This window comes from Schistocerca serialis, chromosome 2 (assembly GCF_023864345.2).
Source record: "Schistocerca serialis cubense isolate TAMUIC-IGC-003099 chromosome 2, iqSchSeri2.2, whole genome shotgun sequence".
Taxonomy (NCBI): Eukaryota; Metazoa; Arthropoda; class Insecta; order Orthoptera; family Acrididae; genus Schistocerca; species Schistocerca serialis.
The window spans coordinates 208,941,207-208,965,939 of record NC_064639.1 but is presented as its reverse complement, the minus strand read 5'-3'; positions in this window follow the sequence as shown (position 1 = coordinate 208,965,939).

Here is a 24,733-nt window from a genome sequence, read left to right as displayed (position 1 = left end):
ACCACACGTGGTACACATATCACTTACTGACTGGTAAGAGTCGCTGAGAGCGTGAGAACCACATACATATCGAATGAGTGGGGGTGAAAAACCAGTGTAGCGCACGACGCGCGAATAGCGTTACTTTAGTCACACAGTAATTAGGAATGAGAGCACTTAGTTTCCATAAACGTTACACATAATTTTAAACCTTTACGAAACTTTTTCTCGCTGAAAACCTCCACAAAAGGAAAGGAAAAAAGTTTATCGCTTACTACATTTCCATTGCTCATGCAGTAAAACTGACGCATGAAGCATGACGGTTTAATTTATTAATTCGCGAAACATTTCGCAAACAATATCCAAATATGTCGCTGAATGTACTTAGAAAAATATAACATTGTACGACACATACTTTAGGAGATATGACGTGAACACTGAGATGTGTGAAAAACTGCGGCATCTTATACGTTTTTATTTATTACTTCTTTACTAGTATTTCTATTCGCAATACATTCCGCAGACAGTATCCACATTTGCCGCTGTAGTACATTAAAAAATACATCACTGTACGACACACAGTTCAGGAGGCACAACGTTATAAACATTGAGCTGCGTGGAAATGAAAGTGTCGGGCTAGAGATACAGAAGAAATGTGTGTACAGTTACGTGTGAAGTACCGGGTGATCAAAAAGTCGGTATAAATTTGAAAACTGAATAAAACACGGAATAATGTAGATAGAGAGGTACAAATTGACACACATGCATGGACTGACATGGGGTTTTATTAGAACCAAAAAAATACAAACGTTCAAGAACTGTCCGACAGATAGCGCTTCATCTGATCAGAATAGCAATAATTAGCATAACAAAGTAAGACAAAACAAAGATGATGTTCTTTAAAGAAATGCTCAATATGTCCACCTTCATTCCTCAACAATAGCTGCAGTCGAGGAATAATGCTGTGAACAGCACTGTAAAGCGTGTCCGAAGTTATGATGAGGCATTGGCGTCGGATGTTGTCTTTCAGCGTCCCTAGAGACGTCGGTCGATCACGATACACTTGCGACTTCAGGTAACCCCAAAGCCAATAATCGCACGGACTGAGGTCTGGGGACCTGGGAGGCCAAGCATGACGAAAGTGGCGGCTGAGCACACGATCATCACCAAACGACGCGCGCAAAAAATCTTTCACGCGTCTAGCAATACTTTTTTTTGTTCTAATAAAACCCCATGTCATTCCAAGCATGTGTGTCAATTTTTACCTCTGTATCTACATTATTCCGTCTTTTATTAAGTTTTCAAATTTATACTGACTTTTTGATCACCCGGTATATTAAATATATGTGACATGTACGTACAAGGGCAAACCGAAGGATAAAAAGCTTGCAATTTGATACACTCATTAGTTACGATCTAGAAAGACAAACTGTGGAGATACTAATCACGAGACTCGCATTGGGGGGAGGGTGATAATGTGGCGATACTTGGGGAGAGAGGATGAGATGTACAAAGAAAGGGGAGGGGTGGAGATGGACACAGATGGGAAAGATAGATAGAGAAAGTAGCAGAAGGAGATGGAAAGAGAGAGGGACTAGATGAGATGGACAGAGAGTGAGGGGGTGGAGGAGATGGAAGAGAGGGAGTGAAGGAGGAGATGGACACAGAGAGGGCAAGAAGGAGGTGAACTAACAGGAGATTAGAATAAATACCCACCTGCACAGCGCCATGTTCTCAGCTAGTTTAAAATAAAAGATGCTAAGACTGTCATAGTTTCACAAACATCGGTCACCAATACTCAGTCCGCAGTTCCCAATACTCCTTTATCTCCGCCCTATGCTTTATGTTCCTTATTATGTAGTTCCTAATTTCTTCTTTTTTCTACCTCATAAATTTTCTAAAATCAGTACTTCATTCTATAAAAGTTTCGTTTCTGTTATCTCGAATTCTTTGGAAGAGACGAGTTCGAAAATTGGTGAAAACATAAGGTTAAGGGGATCAGGAGCCATTAATCCTGACTTTGAGGCACTACATTCCAATTTATTTGAAAAATCTTTGGGTGTATTTTATATTAAAGAATCCAAGTTTTCTGCGAGTTTTACACAAATGCCTTAAATGGAGGAAAATGAATAGCAGCATAAAATGTGTTGTATTTAATGACTGTTTGAAATCTCGGCCATAACATCAGTTAAAGCCGATATGTTTACATCTCGTTTATTGAAACTGAAACCACCAAAGGTACAAATAAACAATATCAAAAGTAATATAATAAGCCTCTTCATCAAAGGAAAACTAGGCCAAAACTATCATTATCAGATACAAAAAGAATATGAAGCAATTAAACCGGCAGGAAAGAAATAAAATCAGACAGTTATCTCATCTAAAGCAAACCGTTGGAAGAATTGAATCTATTAAATTACTCCAAAACTTGCCGGTACAGGCGATCTAAATTTGTCCAACAATCTATTAAAACGATCATCGCGTCGTCACCTACAATACAATTTCCGTTCCCATCTACAAACGAAAATCGTCGCCGTGTTGATCGATGGCTTCAAGAAGGAAGTCAGGAAAGCTTTCACTAGAATACCAGTAGTATTCAAAGAAATGTTTAGCGATGAAATCTTATTTCTGTCATCCACCCTACTGTGGACTTCTTTTTCCGTAAATACATGAAACTGGTTTTGTTTGCCTTTTCTCTTCCATTTGGTACAGGTGTCCATACAAAAATAATCTTTGGTTTGAAATTGTTGCTAATATTGTTGGCATACTTTGATTGGCTTGATTACTTCTGATTTTCCAACACAGTGTTGTTGTGTGGCATCATGACTTTTGTAATAACCCATCTCTAAAGTATCTCTATACTGTTCACCCTGTAGTTCATTATTTAGCATTCACTTGCATGTAAGTATTCAAGTCTTACCACTTTGATATACTGTTTTACCCCTGTATTTATAGACATACATTTTTGTTGTAGATATGTTTATTTAAACTATGTGCTATTTGCATTTTAGTAAATCTTATGAAATGTCAGCTCCGTCGATAGGCCCTGGCGAGTCGACCGCCGTGTCATCCTCTGTCAGCAGCGTCACTGGATGCAGTATGGAAGGGGTGGGACCAGCACAACCATCTCCCATCCATTGTCAGTTACTGTAATATGCAGCCGCTACTAATGGATCATGTAACTTCTTAATTGGCTTCACAAGGATAAGTGCAGCCCCTTTTCAGTCCACCAAGTTAGGAAAAATCCGTTGCAGTACCGGAAATCGAACTCGGATCCTCCGCTTGACACTCAGCGGGGATAAGCACTCAGCTATGGACGCAGACTTACTAAGTCTTACATCTATTACAAATTTTTCCATTCTATTCTGCTATGTTGTTTATACAATATATTTCAGTTTATTAGCTCATCCTGTTTTGTCTATTTTTTGTTTCTACGCACTGTGAGCGAGTAAAGGTGCCTAGAACAACGATGTCTCCCGCCGAGTAGGAGGGCACGCTGAGAGACTTCGCCTTAATCAATGCAGCCCACCCAACACAACTGTCACGCACTTCCTTCTTGATGGCAATTCTCAGCCGCACTGTGCAGAGGCAGTGAAGACTCTCCTGTAGCCTTTTCGATGGGAAGTGTTCGATCACCCACAACACAGCCCTAATTGGTTCGTCCTGAGTATCATCTCTGTCCACATGAAACGCTGGATACGAAGGCAACACTTGGGCGCAGGCTACGCCCTATAGAGCAGCGTAGAGAATTATCGGAAAGCACAGACGGCTGCCTTCTATGACGATGGTGATGGAAATTTGGTATAACCCTCTGACAAATGAATAAGTCGGAGCAGCGACTATGTAGAAAATTATCTGGAAAATGTAGCTAACTTCTGCATATAAAATGTTTGTGATTTTCACTGTGGTTTCCATTAAGCGACCGTTTGGAACTTACTTTCTGGACAACCCTCGTATTACAAAATCGTTGGTAAAATCTAGGCATTTTACCTCAATTCCATTCGATATCCTTCCTTCTCCATGTATAGATCATACGTTATTTTATTGTTATTATAATTGATTTGCAGGCCTACTTTCAAATTATATCTGCTTCGAAGTTAATATTTATTTCTTCTAGAGGTAAACCAGTAAACTTTCGTCAGCAAAACACGTTTTGACAACAAAGAAAAACTTGGGCGATCATGCTTACTATTACTTGTCGAAAATATAATTCTGATATCTTGCACAGTCTGAGAAACGATAGGTAACTACGTGGCGTAATGATGCCCTCTACATATAGGTTACTTCACGCCACCAACAAGTCATGCTCAAACGAAACTATTTTTCCGAAAACATGCAGGAAACTGGAATCTGCGTCTCTGAAGGAGACGCTAAATCTGTGATATTCGCACCCGAATCAGCCCTTGTAAGGCACTTAAATGCAATTTACGGTCTATCTATTACCAGCATCTCAAACTAGTGCAGTAGTTACCTAACGTCTTTGCGGATGTGAAGTACTTATCTAGAGCGGAAGTTAAGGGGCACTTCCGCCGGCCTTGGCTCGTTGCCTAGTTACGGAAGCGCAGGGCGTGAAGCGCATCAAGGCCGCGCTGGAGGCTGGGTGTGTTGTTTAATGCAGATATGGGTTTGCACCGTCACACTGCAGTTACCGTTTTAATTAGAGTTTCCGTGCAGGCTTCTAGATTTTAACTGGCCGCGGGGAGCGCCTCACAAGCCCTGGACATGCCTTTGGGCCAGGTTTTCTTTGAATGAATAGATTATACCTTTCTTTCTAGTACCGTACTATGCCTTACATTGTAACTGGAAACACTATAGCTTAAGCCTATTACAGAAGCAACATAAAACAAAGAGGAACGTTTTTAACCAGTAATTGTTAAGGGGAAGTTCTGCTCGAGAGGCACGAAAGTGGGTGAAGTTCAAATTTTTTCATACGAGGATTGGTTTTACTAAAGTGGGGGTTTTACCACTTTATTACACACGGCGGTGATAAAAGTCATGGGATACCCCCTAACATCGTGGCAGACCACCTTTTCAACGGCGTAATGCAACAACTACACTACTGGTCATTAAAATTGCTACACCACGAAGATGACGTGCTACAGACGCGAAATTTAACCGACAGGAAGAAGATGCTATGATGCGCAAATGATTAGCTTTTCAGAGCATTCAATCAAGATTGGCGCCGGTGGCGACACCTACAACGTGCTGACATGAGGAATGTTTCCAACCGATTTCTCATACACAAACAGCAGTTGACCGGCGTTCCATGATGAAACGTTATTGTGATGCCTCGTGTAAGGAGGAGAAATGCGTACCATCACGTTTCCGACTTTGATAAAGGTCGGAGTGTAGCTTACCGCGATTGCGGCTTATCGTATCGCGACAATGCTGCTCCGTTGGTCGATATCCAATGACTGTCAGCAGAATATGCAATCGGTGGGTTCGGGAGGGTAATACGGAGCGCCTTGCTGGATCCCAACGGCCTCGTATCACTAACAGTCGAGATGACAGGCATCTTATCCGCATGGCTGTAACGGATCGTGCAGCCACGTCTCGATGCCTGAGTCAACAGATGGGGACTTTTCAAGACAACAACCATCTGCACGAAAAGTTCGACGACGTTTGCAGCAGCATGGACTATCAGCTAGGAGACCATGGCTGCGGTTACCCTTGATGCTGCATCACAGACAGGAGCGCCTGCGATGGTGTACTGAACGACGAACCTGGGTCCACGAATAGCAAAACGTCAATTTTTCGGATTAATCCAGGTTCTGTTTACAGCATCTTGATGGTCGCATCCGTGTTTGGCGACATCGCGGTGAACGCACATTGGAAGCGTGTATCCGTCATCACCATACTGGCGTATCACCCGGCATGATGGTATGGGGTGCCATTGGTTACACGTCTCGGCTACCTCTTGTTCGCATTGACGGCACTTTGAACAGTGGACGTTACATTTCAGATGTGTTACGACCCGTGGTTGTACCCTTCATTCGATCCCTGCGAAACCCTACATTTCAGCAGGATAATGCACAACCGCATGTTGCAGGTCCTGTACGGGCCTTTATGGATACAGAAAATGTTCGACTGTTGCCCTGGCCAGCACATTCGCCGGCCAGAGTGGCCTTGCGGTTCTAGGCGCCACAGTGTGGAGCCGAGCGTCCGCTACGGTCGCAGGTTCGAATCCTGCCTCGGGCATGGATGTGTGTGATGTCCTTATGTTAGTTAGGTTTAACTAGTTCTAAGTTCTAGGGGACTGATGATCTCAGATGTTAAGTCCCATTGTGTTCAGAGCCATTTGAACCATTTTGGGCCCGTAAATATTCATTGGAATTCATGTCGGACGATCTATACATGTGCGTATCGGTATTCCATGACGTTTGTCCTCTTAGAGTATATACATTCGTGATCATCTCAAAGAAAATTAAAAAAGGCGGCTTCAGCTCTCGTCAAAGTATGCGCCTCGCGATAAGTCTTGGTTTGCGCGAAGACTCGTGGTTAGTGCTGAAACCGTCAGGCTGCAACAATGGAGGGCTGACACATCCCACCCTCCCGGTTGGGAAAGATTTTCAAAACCTTGACCCCCTGGTCTTGATGAGAATTGGCCAGTCTGGAAGTCCTTGGATGTGGTGAGGTCAGGAGTTGGCAGATTACGCGTTAACCTGGCGAAAAGGGGATACACTGAAGAAAACAAAACCCAATGTCTTTGCGGGGAAGAACAAAGCGTTCAACATATGCCACAGAGTCGACTGTTTCCATCCACCTGTACAGAAGATGAGCTTCACCAGGCAACGGAAAATGCAATGGAAGTGGCCAAATTTTGGTCAAACATTACATAATCTATGCTGATCCGTCAACAATTGTATAGACTGTGTTTTATATATGTTTCTGAAACGAGGATAGTAATAATAGTAATAATAATAATAATAATAATAATAATAATTTCTGGAACCTATGAAAATAGAAAAGGGATTGTGGGGGCATCAGGATGGGGTTTTGAAAAATTCCTTAAAAAAAAAAAGAAAAAAAAAACTGTATGAAAACATGTCAATTTCTTGGCATGCTTATCTAAGTTCAAATGCTAAAAAAAATTTTTTTTCGAATAAAAAACAGCTTCAATTATCTTCCGTTTAAAAAATCAAATGACTCGGTTAGTCTGTCAATCCGCGCGCTGGAATATGTTGTTTGGAGATAAATGCGTTCGAGTACCACGCCTTTCCTGTCAGAGAACTTCGCAACGATTTCTGTTCTTCGTCGCTATAACGATTCCTAATGCGTTTGTGGTCTTAAATATACATGCAGCTATATATGCTGCTATTTCAACAGTTTTTCCCCTCAATGAAGATGTTTCGAGTTCAGTTTCCAAATGCAAGTATTGAAGCTTTTGTTTTCATATTGCGTATTAGCACTGGTGCATCTTTTAAGCAAATCTCCGTTACAGAAATTCGTATACTCGTCGAATTTGTTCCTGCACGGCCTTGTTCGGCTGCAACCGACATCCCGCATGTCTTCCTTCAGGGCAAGATGGATGTGAAAATCACACGTTGCAAGACCCGGGCTGTACGAAGGATGTTGAATGTTGAAGTGTTTCCCAAGCAAGTCGCTGAAGCGTAGCCTTCATCGTACTGTGATTCCATGCCCGAGGATCTTGTTACCATGTAACCGCCAGAGTCCACGTAGCGGGCGGGCGAAGAATATAGGCCACGTCTGTTACACAGCGGTGTGAAGGGTAGTCGAATCGCAGGCGCTAGCTGGACGACAACGCTAGACCAGTCCACCAATAACCGAGGTCATAACCAAACAACTGCATGCACCTGTAACGTGACTTTACGCCGCTCCCGTACCACAGCGGTAATAGTACCGAAATGTAATAACAGTGTGGCCAACCGTCGGGCGGACTGATTTTCATTTGACTCACCCTTATAATTCAGGGATGGAAATTACCTACAAAAATCCCTGTCTTCATCGATCTCGACGAGAACGTCTCCTTAAAGCAGTGGTTCCCAACCTTCTTTAGATCATTACTTCTGAGTGCAGTCACACATTAGCTAGTACCTCTCCATCCTCCCCCCCCCCCCCCCCCCCCCCCCCCGGCCCTTCACCACATTACCAACAACTTTAGCACTTGATTAAACTATAGAGCCAAAGACTTTTCCTGGAACACTTTTATTTTTTAAATGATGAAAGATGCACGATATTTAGCGTGTGTGTGTGTGTGTGTGTGTGTGTGTGTGTGAATGAAAGAGAAAGGAATTCGTGGTGCATCACAGGTGCTACTTACAGCTCCTTCTCAGACAAGAAAGCTAAGTATCCACAGTGGGGGCACACTTGTTATAAAACATGCTTCATCTGCATTACTTCTCTCCACGGTGGCGCTTGCTTGACCTGCACACTGCAATCCAATTTAAAATCAAACAAGTTCAGTGGTATGCACTACACTTAATGTTTGTAAATCACTTCTCTGCCGCACTCATTACTTCTGACCTCGCAGAAATTGGACGACTTCAGGCTGTTAATGCTTTTCATCTAATCACTTTAATAATAACAATAATAATAACACTTGTACAGCATTATAGTACCCCTCATGTAGTTACTGCTGTGAAGCGGTGTCAATTGATTGATTTATCTGTTTCGAAGCGAGTAATGAAGCAATTTCTGGACTACTGCAAGTACTATCTACAACTTGGACAAGACATTTTCTTTAGATATTTAGCATTTGTTACGTATGTGTCTCACTTTTATCACTAGCGATGCACGGGACAAAGCACAAAATATGTGTGGGATGGGTGGACTATGTGAGGTACCTGTAACCTCCAACACATTAATGATACTAACTAATAAAAAATAATTATAGATAACATATACAACCAGTTTTAGAGTCTTACAAAATTGTGATAGCAGTAATGATATTTTGAAGATAATTTTGTTCCGTGACTGAAACAATCAAATCGTTTAGTTTTTACCCCTTAGAAAATTTCATTTTACCCCTCAGGGGGTAATTACCCAAGGTTGGGAACCACTACCTTAATGTCACTGGACACAATATCAGTCAACCCCATAAAGGAGTACACTGGTCTCCCTGGAGCGCTGTTAGCGGTGCATAGCTTGTACCAGGCGGTCACGTGAGCTTCCAGCGCTGACGTAGGTCACGGTAGTGAATTGATGTGCATGTGCTAGTCGGCTTGACGGAACCAGTGGAATAAGATGGGTCAGTGTGGGGACGTCACAGAATATAGGAAAGGAGTCGTTACGTTTCGACATGCCCATGGTCACAGCGCGAATGAAGTTACCCGATTTGTCGGTGAATCAGCGAGTGTCTACAAGTAACGGTGTACCAACAGCGCGGATGAAGTTGCCCGATTTGTCGATGAACCAGCGAGGACTGTCCAAAAAGTCTACAGGGAACGGTGTAGACACTTGTAGCACGGAGTTAGAACGGTTGTCGTAGAAAGGTAGGCAACCCACAGGGACCGGAGACAAATGTTTCGTATTGTCAATGCAAATCGGTTTCTAACCCGACAGGAATTACTGCATGCAAGGGGTGTAACTCGTCTGGTACCTCTCAAAAGGACGTTGCCCACAGTAGCAGATATACTACATCTCTTTAGTAGGTCACACTACACAATGGTGGGTAGTAGCTGACTGGGATGTGTAGTTTGGTCCGACAAGTCACGATTTTGCCTCTTTTCAAACGATGCGAGGCGTAGAGTTCACCGACTTGTCAATGGAGCGTTTGACCCGCAGTATGTGGCGGGTGTATTTCAGGCAGAAGGTGGTTTTGTGATGTTCTGGGAGCGGATTTCCTACCATGACTTGCTGCCACTAGTTCTGGCTGCTGTGGAAAGTGGGTGCGGATATGGAGGAGCATGTGGTCAGCACACCTCTCTCTTTGCCGCTGTCAGCTTTCGTGAACAGAGTCACTACTTCTGGGTCAAGTAGCTCCTCAACTGCCCTCACAAGGGCTGCCTGTACACACTTGCCAACAGCCATCGGCAGCCCCGGATGGTCACCCACCCAAGTGATAGCCAAGCCCGACAGCGCTTACCTACGGGTATCTGTGTTACCACTGCGCCAAGACCGTTGGCTTATGGACTCTATGTCTTGAAGAAATAAAGTCTCTGTGCAGGGTAGATGCGATGTTCCGCAGTGTCAACGTAATATCCCATAGGGGTGATTAATTTTTTGTCTGGTGTGCTTAATTTATACATCAAACATTATATAACATTTCATATATCCCATAGATAAATTTTTATTCAAGCTTTGTTCTTTTCTTCCTTATTAATCCTTTGCTAAGGCTGTTGCGTCGATGCTAAACACAACAGGATGACACGTTCTTTGTACTGTTGTTACTCAGTTCGACGTTGTCAGTGTCCGATGTTTCCGGCACAGTGGGCGTATGACACAGCCTCCAATACCTGGAAGATGCTCTAATAAAAACCACAACATGGCTTTTAAAATCTAGTTACAATTGTTATGGGCAAAACCACTCATCTTATTGAAAAGTTCTCCCTGAGTCTTAAGTCGATGGGCGTGAATGTCGAGCTCTTCCAGTAAGTTCAGGTAATAGCTCTTTGGTACCGCCTGCAGAACTTCATCTGCTCGCCTACTGTGCGAGTTTAAGATTACTGCTTTTCAGACACTAACTAACTGACAAACCCGACGTTTTCCGTGTATTCAATTTGCCTTATTTCTATTAAAACCGAAACAAGAACTTCATGCATGATGCAGCATTTTAACAGGCATCTCACGGTTTATGAAGTCATATCTCCTGGACTATGTGTGGAATCATGACGTAATTTTGTAGGTGCATTTAGCAGCATATGTAGATGCTATCTGTAAAATTTATTGCGAATAGGGTTAGTAGCAGAGAAGTAATAAATTTAAACTTCTTGCGTGATGATGATGATGTTGGTTTATGAGGTGCTCAACTGCGCGGTTATCAGCGCCTGTAAAAATTCCCAATGTTTACACAGACCAATTTTTTTACACAGTCTAATGTAGTCACTGTAGCGGATGATGATGATGAAATTATGAGCATGACACAAACTCCCAGTCCCCGCGCAGAGAAAATCCCCAACCCGGCCGGGAATCCAACTCGGGACCCCGTGAGCCAGAAGCAACAACGCTAGCCACTAGACCACGAGCTGCGGACTTCATGCATGATGCGGAAGCTTTTCACGTATCTCACTGTTTACGATGTCATATCTCCTGAACTATGATATGTAGCTGGTTCTTACCCCATAGAATTTGTCCCCTGACGGTAAGGTATACGTGTACCAAATCTGGTTGAAATGGGTCCAGTTGTTTACGAGGAGATATGGAACATACATAAATACACGCATACACACATCCATTTTTATAATATGCATGGATGAGTCAAAACATTCACTGCCATCCGTGAGGCTGAATGCCACATGGTAGTGTTGTGGGTACGTGACAATGTAATGAAAGAATATAAGCGGAGCAAACATCAACGGTTATTCATTCCAGGGATGACATGGCCGTAAACTATGAAATATACTGGTTTCAGCGACTTTGACAAAGGGCAGATTGTTATGGCCGGCGCCCGGGAACGATCATCTGCGAAAGATGGTTCAAATGGCTCTAAGCACTGTGGGACTTAAATCTGAGGTCATCAGTCCCCTAGACTCAGAACTACTTAAACCTAACTAACCTAAGAACATCACACACATCCATGCCCGAGGCAGGATTCGAACCTGCGACCGTAGCAGCCGCGTCGTTCCGGACTGAAGCGCCTAGAACCGCTCGGTCACAACGGCCGGCATCTGCGAAAGGCGAATCTGGTTGGCTGGTCACGTGTCAGTGTCAAGAAGGTATGTGGAATGTGGTTGTAGGACAATGAAACCACGCAGCGACATGTGGGAGATTTGACGGGAACTACAAAGTACAATGCTGTCGCAGACACAAGTGTATCGGGGCGCACCGTTCAGCCCACATTGTTGAACATGGTGCTCCGTATCAGAAGGCCCGTAAGTGTCCCCATGTTCACGCAACCACACAGCCAATCAAGACTGCATTGGGCAGGGATCAACGAAACTGGGCCGCTAATTAGTGGAATCATGTCGCCTAGTCGTAAATCACGTTTTTTATAACATAAGATCGATAATTGTGTCTTTATACGGCGTCAACCAAGCGAATAGCTGCTCGAAACACGCTACGTGCCATGGGCATAGGTCGGTAGGGGCAGTATTGTGCCATGGGACACATTCGGTGGAGCTTCCATGGGACCTATGGTCTACACCAACATTATTGTGGAATACCTCCAAGCCTTAATTCTTGATATCGTCTCTGGCAGTGATGTCACCTTTCAGCAGGATAATTGACCACGTCAGAATGCTAGAATCGTGCTGCAGTGGTTCGAAGAGCTCAACTCACGTTGATGTCTTGGCCACCAAATGCTCATGATCTGAATTGCGTGATCACAATACGTAGCAAACTATGGAAACGAGCATTTTTCAAGTATTCCACAAAACAAATATAGCATCTGCAAATAATGTTGCACTAAATACAATGATGTTACTTCCAGCCACAGAGAATGAAGTGAATAAAAGTGTTCCAAAACAAATAATAAAAAGTCAGTAGGCTTAGATGAAGTAACAATGTGTGTACTGAAACAATGCATAGAGATTATACAAGGCCCCCTAACAAATATAACAAATGAATCCTTCACATCAGGGACATTTCCGTAGCAGTTAAAACAGGCAAGAGTTGTACTTTTGCTTAAGAAAGGTAATGCAGAAAACATAGAAAATTACCAGTCCATTTCCCTGCTGTCACCATTCTCATAAATAATACACTCCTGGAAATTGAAATAAGAACACCGTGAATTCATTGTCCCAGGAAGGGGAAACTTTATTGACACATTCCTGGGGTCAGATACATCACATGATCACACTGACAGAACCACAGGCACATAGACACAGGCAACAGAGCATGCACAATGTCGGCACTAGTACAGTGTATATCCACCTTTCGCAGCAATGCAGGCTGCTATTCTCCCATGGAGACGATCGTAGAGATGCTGGATGTAGTCCTGTGGAACGGCTTGCCATGCCATTTCCACCTGGCGCCTCAGTTGGACCAGCGTTCGTGCTGGACGTGCAGACCGCGTGAGACGACGCTTCATCCAGTCCCAAACATGCTCAATGGGGGACAGATCCGGAGATCTTGCTGGCCAAGGTAGTTGACTTACACCTTCTAGAGCACGTTGGGTGGCACGGGATACATGCGGACGTGCATTGTCCTGTTGGAACAGCAAGTTCCCTTGCCGGTCTAGGAATGGTAGAACGATGGGTTCGATGACGGTTTGGATGTATCGTACACTATTCAGTGTCCCCTCGACGATCACCAGTGGTGTACGGCCAGTGTAGGAGATCGCTCCCCACACCATGATGCCGGGTGTTGGCCCTGTGTGCCTCGGTCGTATGCAGTCCTGATTGTGGCGCTCACCTGCACGGCGCCAAACACGCATACGACCATCATTGGCACCAAGGCAGAAGCGACTCTCATCGCTGACGACGACACGTCTCCATTCGTCCCTCCATTCACGCCTGTCGCGACACCACTGGAGGCGGGCTGCACGATGTTGGGGCGTGAGCGGAAGACGGCCTAACGGCGTGCGGGACCGTAGCCCAGCTTCATGGAGACGGTTGCGAATGGTCCTCGCCGATACCCCAGGAGCAACAGTGTCCCTAATTTGCTGGGAAGTGGCGGTGCGGTCCCCTACGGCACTGCGTAGGATCCTACGGTCTTGGCGTGCATCCGTGCGTCGCTGCGGTCCGGTCCCAGGTCGACGGGCACGTGCACCTTCCGCCGACCACTGGCGACAACATCGATGTACTGTGGAGACCTCACGCCCCACGTGTTGAGCAATTCGGCGGTACGTCCACCCGGCCTCCCGCATGCCCACTATACGCCCTCGCTCAAAGTCCGTCAACTGCACATACGGTTCACGTCCACGCTGTCGCGGCATGCTACCAGGGTTAAAGACTGCGATGGAGCTCCGTATGCCACGGCAAACTGGCTGACACTGACGGCGGCGGTGCACAAATGCTGCGCAGCTAGCGCCATTCGACGGCCAACACCGCGGTTCCTGGTGTGTCCGCTGTGCCGTGCGTGTGATCATTGCTTGTACAGCCCTCTCGCAGTGTCCGGAGCAAGTATGGTGGGTCTGACACACCGGTGTCAATGTGTTCTTTTTTCCATTTCCAGGAGTGTAGAAGCAATTATGAATGATAGACTAATGAATTACCTGAATAAATACAATCATTTAAGGGAATCAAAATTTGGCTTCCAAAGTGGAGTTAGCCATAGTAGAATTCACAAAAGTTGTACTTGATGCTCTTTACAAAGATGAGTGTGTCACAGGCATATTTTTGGATCTTTCTAAGGCCTTTGATACAGTCGACCACAAGATTCTACTAAATAAATTAGAAGCATTAGGAATAAGGTAATGACTGGTTTCGACCATACGTAGCACATAGGGTACAAAAAAGCAGTGATAACACATACTTCAAATAGATCTAAACCTTTAGTAAAACACTTACAAGAACCAAAATACATTAATATATGAGTCCCACAAGGTAGCATATTAGGACCAATATTATTGCTGATATACATCAATGACTTCCCCAGTAGTATTACTCATAGTGAAAAAATTCTCTTCATTGATGACAGCACTATTATAGTCACTGAGAAAACAAGAAAACTCCTTGCAGAGAAAGCAAATGAAACTCTCAAGGAAGTTTACGATTGGTCAATAAGCAATAATGTGACATTGAACATAAAGAAAACTAATGCAGGAATTTCAGTCTGAAGAGGGAAAATGACAATGTTAAATTAAATGTAGATGGCACCTCTACAGACAGTATAAGAAATGCAAAATTTCTAGGAATGAATATTGATTCTCAGTTGAAGTGGTGTGAACACACAAAGGTACTTGCAAACAGAATGTCACCAGCATGTTATGCCCTTAGATCCTATCATCAGTGTGTAACATGCAGTGTATTTTAGTTATATACTATTCATATGTACACGCAGTTCTTAGCTATGGCATTCTTTTTGGGAAACAAATGCAGAAAATATGAACACAGTTTTCAAACTCCAGAAAAGAGCCATAAGAATAATAACCAATATAGAGCTGTTCAAAACACTGAGGATTTTAACTGCTCTGTGTGAATACATTTACTAGTCAGCTGCACACACCAAAAATAACATTTGTAATGACTGCAAAACAGCTCTTTCCATGACCATGGAGCAAGAGCTAGAATCAACTTACATTTACCAAGAAAAAATAAACATAAAACTCGAAATAGCATTTTCTAGCAAGAAATAAAACTATACAAAAAATTACCAAAAGAGATTAAAGAAAATGCAAAAATACATTTATTTAAAAAGGCAGCTAAAAAGTACCTGTTATGCAATTTTATATATTGAAGGTCTACTTAGATAAAACAGAGTAGGGGTTTGGTAAAAAATGATATACAAATAAATAATAATAATGATTATAAAACATCCAACATTCAACATAACACCTTCACGCTATACTTTTTTCCTTCTTTTTTCCTTTTCTAGAAAAACTTACCCTCAAGCTATGCACAGCATAATACTAACACCTCTTCCTTCTTCTGACTCAGTTTTTCAGGATAGCAAATGGGAAGTTGCGGTACAGAAAATGGCCCAGAGATCACCGGTGTGTGTGTGTGTGTGTGTGTGTGTGTGTGTGTGTGTGTGTGTGTGTGTGTGTGTGTAGTGATTGAAGTGTTATAAAACAATGTGTGTATAGTACGTGTACTGACTGATAGTGAGATAAGAGTGAACAGTGAGGCATTACATTGCTTAATAAGTTATTTGTCAAAAAAGTGTTTTATACCAGGAGTAAATCTAATGATTGCCTCCAACTAGAAGTCTGTAAAAGTATGTGTATACGAATTAGCTTATTTTAATTGGTCTAAACTTGTAAATACTTTGACATGTCTTATATTCTCGTAAAAAGAGATCTACATATGAATAGAGCTACTACTACTACTACTACTACTACTACTAACGCTGCTGGGACAGTATCGGGTGTCTGCTCAGTGCTTACAAAGCGCCATTTCATTCTGTAACTGAGTGACGTATGCATAAACATGGGCTGTCATGTACAGGGTTATTACAAATGATTGAAGCGATTTCACAGCTCTACAATAACTTTATTATTTGAGATATTTTCACAATGCTTTGCACACACATACAAAAACTCAAAAAGTTTTTTTAGGCATTCGCAGATGTTCGATATGTGCCCCTTTAGTGATTCGGCAGACATCAAGCCGATAATCAAGTTCCTCCCACACTCGGCGCAGCATGTCCCTATCAATGAGTTCGAAAGCATCGTTGATGCGAGCTCGCAGTTCTGGCACGTTTCTTGGTAGAGCAGGATTAAACACTGAATCTTTCATAAAACCCCACAGAAAGAAATCGCATGGGGTTAAGTCGGGAGATCGTGGAGGCCATGACATGAATTGCTGATCATGATCTCCACCACGACCGATCCATCGGTTTTCCAATCTCCTGTTTAAGAAATGCCGAACATCATGATGGAAGTACGGTGTAGCACCATCCTGTTGAAAGATGAAGTCGGTGCTGTTGGTCTCCAGTTGTGGCATGAGCCACTTTTCCAGCATGTCCACATACAAGTATCCTGTAACGTTTTTTTCGCAGAAGAAAAAGGGGCCGTAAACTTTAAACTGTGAGATTGCACAAAACACGTTAACTTTTGGGGAATTGCGAATTTGCTGCACGAATGCGTGAGGATTCTCTACCGCCCAGATTCGCACATTGTGTCTGTTCACTTCACCATTAAGAAAAAATGTTGCTTCATCACCGAAAACAAGTTTCGCACTGAACGCATCCTCTTCCATGATATGTTGCAACCGCGCCGAAAATTCAAAGCGTTTGACTTTGCCATCGGGTGTCAGGGCTTGTAGCAATTATAAACGGTAAGGCTTCTGCTTTAGCCTTTACCGTAAGATTTTCCAAACCGTCGGCTGTGGTACGTTTAGCTCCCTGCTTGCTTTATTCGTCGACTTCCGCGGGCTACGCGTGAAACTTGCCCGCACGCGTTCAACCGTTTCTTCGCTCACTGCAGGCCGACCCGTTGATTTCCCCTTACAGAGGCATCCAGAAGCTTTAAACTGCGCATACCATCGCCGAATGGAGTGAGCAGTTGGTGGATCTTTGTTGAACTTCGAAGTGTCGTTGCACTGTTATGACTGACTGATGTGAGTGCATTTCAAGCACGACATACGCTTTCTCGGCTCCTGTCGCCATTTTGTCTCACTGCGCTCTCGAGCGCTCTGGCGGCAGAAACCTGAAGTGCGGCTTCAGCCGAACAAAACTTTATGAGTTTTTCTACGTATCTGTAGTGTGTCGTGACCATATGTCAATGAATGGAGCTACAGTGAATTTATGAAATCGCTTCAATCATTTGTAATAGCCCTGTACTTCAGGAAACCTGCCAAACACTTGTCGATCGATTGTACACAGCGTTTGACTTTGCCATCGGGTGTCAGGGCTTGTAGCAATTGTAAACGGTAAGGCTTCTGCTTTAGCCTTTACCGTAAGATTTTCCAAACCGTCGGCTGTGGTACGTTTAGCTCCCTGCTTGCTTTATTCGTCGACTTCCGCGGGCTACCCGTGAAACTTGCCCGCACGCCTTCAACCGTTTCTTCGCTCACTGCAGGCCGACCCGTTGATTTCCCCTTACAGAGGCACCCAGAAGCTTTAAACTGCGCATACCATCGCCGAATGGAGTGAGCAGTTGGTGGACCTTTGTTGAACTTCGTCCTGAAGTGTCGTTGCACTGTTATGACTGACTGATGTGAGTGCATTTCAAGCACGACATGCGCTTTCTCGGCTCCTGTCGCCATTTTGTCTCACTGCGCTCTCGAGCGCTCTGGCGGCAGAAACCTGAAGTGCGGCTTCAGCCGAACAAAACTTTATGAGTTTTTCTACGTATCTGTAGTGTGTCGTGACCATATGTCAATGAATGGAGCTACAGTGAATTTATGAAATCGCTTCAATCATTTGTAATAGCCCTGTACTTCAGGAAACCTGCCAAACACTTGTCGATCGATTGTACACAGAACCGCTAGCATACTGCATTCAAAAGGTGGTCCAACCAGTTCTGAATCAAGGTTTTTTTCAATAATTTATCAGATTTCTGAGATGGGTATACTGCGGTTGAAGTTCGTTATACCAATTAGACCAGCGCAGTACTTTCTCCAAACGCCATGTCTTGCACTTTGTTAGCGTAGAAAACACTATTTTTGACATGGCAAGTACTGGAACCTATTGCCTCAACTCAACTTACGGCATGTACCTTTATTCAAGAGCTCATTACCCACTTTTTACCATTGCAAATAGCTCATACATACTTAGTATCATCGTGGAGCTTTACTTGTGCTCTGCTTTCGGATTCCTTCTAATAAAATAAAATTTTTTGTTGCGAGTAAGCACAAATTGTATTCTTTCTAATTTAGCTTTTAATTCGATTTAAAATTTTGTTCTTAAGTCGCCTTCAATTTCTGTAATACCGTTCTACTGAAAGAACTACATAGTTTTGCTTGTGTAATCGTTCTCGTTGATGACTACTAACATATTTCAGTTACCCACTTTAATCCCAACTGCACCATTAGCATCTAGGTTTGAATCACTTTCTTTTATTAATACGAATTATCTCTGATTACTACCTTCTACTGCCTTTTTGAATCTAAAGTGTCTTTAGTTTTCAGTTTTCTTTAGGTTTTAAATTTTTCAACGGATTTGTAAATGGACCACAGTGTGTGCATTAGGTAATCATGAAATAATAAACAGCTACCAGCTGACTAAAAAAACTGTTTCTTTTCTAGAAGCAATGAAACGCACATCTCTCCTTACAGACAAGTTTGACCAGTTTCTTAATTAGTTCGACTTTGACATCATATTTCCGAGTCTTGTTGAACGAACAGAATTATTTGTAAGTTCATGTGGTGTCTTGTTTGTCAGACATAAAAGAATGCGGTACAGAAAATGTTGGTTGAGGAATATAAATAATACATCAAAACTAAATCCCAAAACTTCTGTGACAGCTGTCGTACATGCCAGGTACACTTGAATGAATTAAGCCAAGTTTGCTGTGCTGGTATAATTGAACGAACTTTTCCCATTTATATCCTAAGATTGCATGGATTTCCTTGTCTTGAGAAGAGTGGCAGACAGACTGTCCTATTTTCCGTTTTTTCTTCTCAATATTGAGTAATTAATGACATACTGATGTCTTCGGTATGTTGAACTCGTTAGGGTGATATGTCCCTCCTCCCCCCCCCCCCCCCCCCCCACGCCCCCTCCCCACCCCTCCGTCAAGTGGAAATGATGGAACTGCAATGAAGTACTAATAAATAACTACCTGCGAAAAAAATACTGCGATACCATGACAAAATTGCAAGAGGGGGATTCCAAATGACGCCACAAATGACGTACATCTGTGGACGTGCCATGTCAATACGATCATTTCACTGCCACCCTAACAGTTTTCTTTCAGAAACTACGACGACCAGACATACATGCAGCAGTGCTGAATCTAAGACACATTTGAAAGGAAGATTAGGTTTTAAAGATCCGTCGACGACAAGGTTGTCAGAGATGGAACACAAAACGGGGAAATAGTTGTAATGGTACTTGAATTACGTAACCATTACGGCACCTCACCTCAATATTCTACTGTGCTTCTGTAAAATAGTTAACATATTTCTGAGACAACATTCAGATTTGATTTCATTAATGTAGAGGTACTTCGATACATCGATATGTTTACATTTCAATGTTATTATTCTTATGTGTATTCTTTCTTTTGTCAATATGATCTTTGACGTACTTATAACTCTGATTTTTGGGGCGCGCAAGCGGTTATGAAGGAGTCTAGTCTTGGTCGTCATGCTGAAAAGACGCAAATTGTAGTCAGTTTATGAAATGTGAACTTTAACAGTGAGGTAAATATTTTCAAGTATGTTTTATATTATGAAGTGATAATGCAACAAGAGTAATAAAAAAGAGTGTAACTTAAATTCGGAGTGCTGATTACTTTTTTACATCACCATTGTGCTAACTTGCAAAAGTTTAATCTTCAAGAATGGTCTGTGAAGCGCATCTATAAAACTTTTGAATATCGCAGAATAATACCTAGGCCTTTTTGCATCCGAGCTTGGAATCATCACTACCTAGATTTTCGACGATTGAGCCATGAGTACACAACGAGACCAGCGTGGGAAACACGAAAAGATGAGTGCCTAGTTTATCCATTATTTCAAGAAATAACTTTATTTACTGTGCTCTAATGACACCTGTCGCATAATATAACTTTGTTGTTGCCCGAAAATGCAATATTTAGCAGCGTGAGCAACACTACAATCATAATTAATTTTTGACCTTTGTTGTGGTAGGGTTGTTAGATAGTCCATGAGCTTTTTAAGAGTATTCAGTCAGCATTTACCTTAGAGGTTTTACGGAACCCACAAAGAGCTGAACTGTCCTCCTTCCAAATACGAGTCCAAGATCTTACCACTACGCTGACAATTTTTTATTAAGGTTTTTTATTGTGATGAAATACAATGAACTAAAACGGTGTAAAGATGTTGAGGAAAAACATAATTATTGTTAACATATCATTCAAAATCTTTATATTAAGCGAGCTTAAGCTTGTGCTTCAGATCATCCCGGCATTCGCCTTAAACGATTTAGGAAATCATGGAAAAGCGAAATCTGTATGGTCAGACGGGGATTTTAACCACCGATCTTCCGAACAGTAATCCAGCATCTTACCACAGTGACATGGCACTCAGTCATTAAAGACGAGGCCGGCCCATGTTGCCGAGCGGTTCTAGGCGCTTCAGTCTGGTACCGCGCGACCGCTACGGTTGCAGGTTCGAATCCTGCCTCAGGCATGGATGGGTGTGACGTCCTTAGGTTAGTTAGGTTTAAGTAGTTCTAAGTTCTAGGGGACTGAGACCTCAGCTAAGAAGTCCCATAGTGCTCAGAACCATTTGAACCATTAAAGACGAGTTCTTGTACTCCGTCCTGTTACATAATAGTCGAATTTCTCTGGCGGTGGCCAGTTGGAGCTCTACTTTTAAATGAAATAAGACGATATTATTCAAATCAAAATTGACAGTGAAGATTCCCAAACTAAGAAACACCGTGTTTTTACTTATCGTATTGGGGGGGGGGGGGCGGGGGTGGTCTATTACGGGCTAATGACGTCATTCCCGTGGTTTCAGAGAAGCCTTACATCAGAGTTACGTCTCGACTTATGGATTAAATTAAGTGTCATGTAAATTTAAGTTATATTGATCACTTATTATACACTCAGTTTAGTGCGTCCACACGATACTGGAAGTGTCTTCACGGATTTTAGGTTCTGATGGCAAGCAAAAAGCATCTACAATACATACGCTGAACTGGGTTGACAAATAGTGGAAGGGCTGGAAACATAAGAAACAAAAATCTCTAGAAAAACGTCAAAATAAAAAATCAAACAAAATGTTAGCATGATGTATATCGAACAATCCAGTTTGATTATAAGATTACGAAACTGATACTGGATTTCGCCTGGACAAGAATTACCGATGTATTAATTAATTAATAGTAATTAAGATATTGTTTTTTAAGCAAAACTATGTAGTTTTCAGAATCCAGGTATTTGATGGTTCAAATGGCTCTGAGCACTATGGGACTTAACGTCTTAGGCCATCAGTCCCCTAGAACTTAGAACTACTTAAACCTAACTAACCTAAGAACATCACACACATCCAAGCCCGAGGCAGGATTCGAACCTGCAACCGTAGCAGTCCCGCGGTTCCCGACTGCAGCGCCTAGAACCGCACGGCCACCGCGGCCGGCTTGTAAATAAGAGGTGACTCTAACTTCCAATACATGTTAGTAAAGTTGATGATAATTACTAAAAGAAATTCAATCTACGAAAAATTTAAAAACATGAAGAAAGTTGGTACGTTCAAGGAAAAAGATATATATGAAAAGAATGACAATTTCAAGCAATTTCATGCAGTCGCCAAAAGTGTCTGTTATGTTTTATCAGACCCTATTAGGCGGATTTTCGGGTTATAGTTTTTAAATCAGTTTTCATCTGAAGCAATCCATTAGGAATACATTGACTGGTGGTAGTCGATCTATGATTTATGAAAACAGCGGCGAGTTCAATAAAACTATTTTATATCCTTCAACATTCGACACATCAGGGTATATGTACGATTCTGTTCGTTCCTTCCACAGCTCAAAACATTTTTGCATATCGTTTTCCGTGACGCTGTGCAGCCGCTCCGACGTTTATGCTTTTCAGCAGACCGCAAGAACACATCTGCTTTACAGTAAACTGCTCCACCACCGCCGGAGAGGTTTAGTGGAACTTCTCACTGAGTTTGGTAGCATACTAAATTATTCGTGTAACCAGTCATTTATCACTGTAAAATTTCCCTTCAGCTTGAAATGTGCTGAAGTTAAGCCCTTGCGCAATAAATAAGATACAGGAGTAACGTCAAACTTTCGTCGAATTTCACTTTTGCTAACATTCTCTAAAAGTTTGAAAAAAGTAATTATCGAGAGGGTCCTTAACTACCTGACTACAAAATGCATGTAAAAGTTGCAGTTTCGATTTCTAAACGGTTCCCATTGTTAACGCTACTTTCACTCAAAATGAGAATATTTGCGTCTGATTGCCATGCAGCGGGCATCGGTTCGATTCTCGGCTGGGTCGAAGATTATCTCCAATAGCGTACTTGTTATTATCATCATCGTCACATCATCGACACACAAGTTGCCCAGAGTGGCGTCAACTGAAAAGACTTGCAAGTCGACCTCCGCTATCCCCCACATGGGGACTTCCGGCCATCAATACCATAGGATAATTTTTTCATTTTTTATGCTCAATTCATTAAGCAATAAATTACAAGCTACCGTGATGGTTCCCAACCTAGGAGTAAATACCCCCTGACGATTAAAACGTTACTTTATGAGTGAGATTCAGTTGTGTTGTGGTCACGAAACTAATTTTTTTAAGGAGGTCATTACTACTGTCACTATTTCGAAATACTGTAATAGTAATTATTCATGTTACCAATAATTACATTTATTTTAAATACTGGCATTAACGCTTGACACAGTGTGGTGGAGGATACACCTTATGAAACGAAAGTACAAACATCATCTTCGCTATACAGTCCACCCGCTACAAACATACTTTGTAGCATACATGTATGCCAGTAAAACTGAGACGTGTGCATCACATATGCTCAAATACCTCATAAAAATACTTCCTCCGAGTTGCTAGTAGCTCCCGTAAACGACCAGAAACTGTCTAACAATAAGCGAACTAATTAACAGCACAACAAAGGAGTAACTTGTTGAGCAGAAGGGATGTGTTTCAGTGCAGCAAAGATGATCAAATCTTCGTAGATCTTAATTAATCCATTTCAGAGTCAACAATTACTGGATACTTAATTTCTTCCTGGTCCATACTACTATCATCTCTGAAAGTTGCCTACCCTACAATTTTTGCAACGACGATATCGGTACATGTGTATTCCACTGTCAGAGGTATCAGAACGATTTTCGCTTATATTGTAACTTTCGGCTCTGTCGTTTCCGGATCAGGGTCCCTTCCCTCAAATTGATTCATTTACTCTTCTGCATCATCCTTGAAAGTTTGCAACATCATGACGGAATCACACTGCGTAAGGGCTACTACATTGCTGTAACGCCTACACATTATTATTATTGTTATTATTATTATTATTATTATTATTATTATTATTAGTGGCTGAAGTAAGTCACGGGGCAGTGGCAGCTAGAAGTCTTGCAACTGTCTGGCATCTCAGAAGCAGCATTCAAGTACTTCACCAACAGTAGGCCTAAGTACAGTGCACACATTTTAATTTCGTTGAAATCAACCGAATTAAAGTGTGTGGACTGTACTTAGGCCAACTGTTGTTGATTTTAAATGGGATGCAGCGGGTGGGTGAAGCAAGAGTCGCTTCGAGGAGTAGTATTGCAGCGGAAGCATTTTTGTAGTATGTGTCTACTGTGAATAATTAACTTTCTTTCCTGAGGAGAAGTTGTAGGTAGCACTCGCGATGCACTGAGAATTGCTACTTCATTCTATAAAACGAGAGTATTGTTAGTAATAAGTGCTATTCGCTGTTGACTCTATAGTTTATAGTTTAATAAAACACCTAAAAAATTAAAATGCCTCATTTCAAGAATGAATCTGTTCAAAAAAAATTCTTTTTCAGTCTGAATTCAGTTAGGTACTGCTATTGATGGTGGAGGGAGGAGGGGTGGGGTTCTGGCTAATATCTGATTGCACTTGCGGATAATGGGTGCAGAGATGTTTGGAATACTGGGTCACTGGTAGGTTCTGTGATCCTTTACAGACTTCTGACAGTCTAGATCACAAAACTCATTCTATGCAAATTAGGATACAACCAGTAAATCCTGGTTCTTTAAAAAACGAAATTCTCATGTACTAAAACAGCTTCCAACGTATGCTTACCTTAATGTGTTAAATATTGGAATTTAACCATATAAGCGAAACAAACTCGACGAAATGTTTGAAATTATGCTTGAAGATTGTTGGAAGTCGCTAAGTGCTCTTAACATCAAACACTGGGTGAGCAAAGACTGGGTAATTTCCACGCCATTTCAAGCA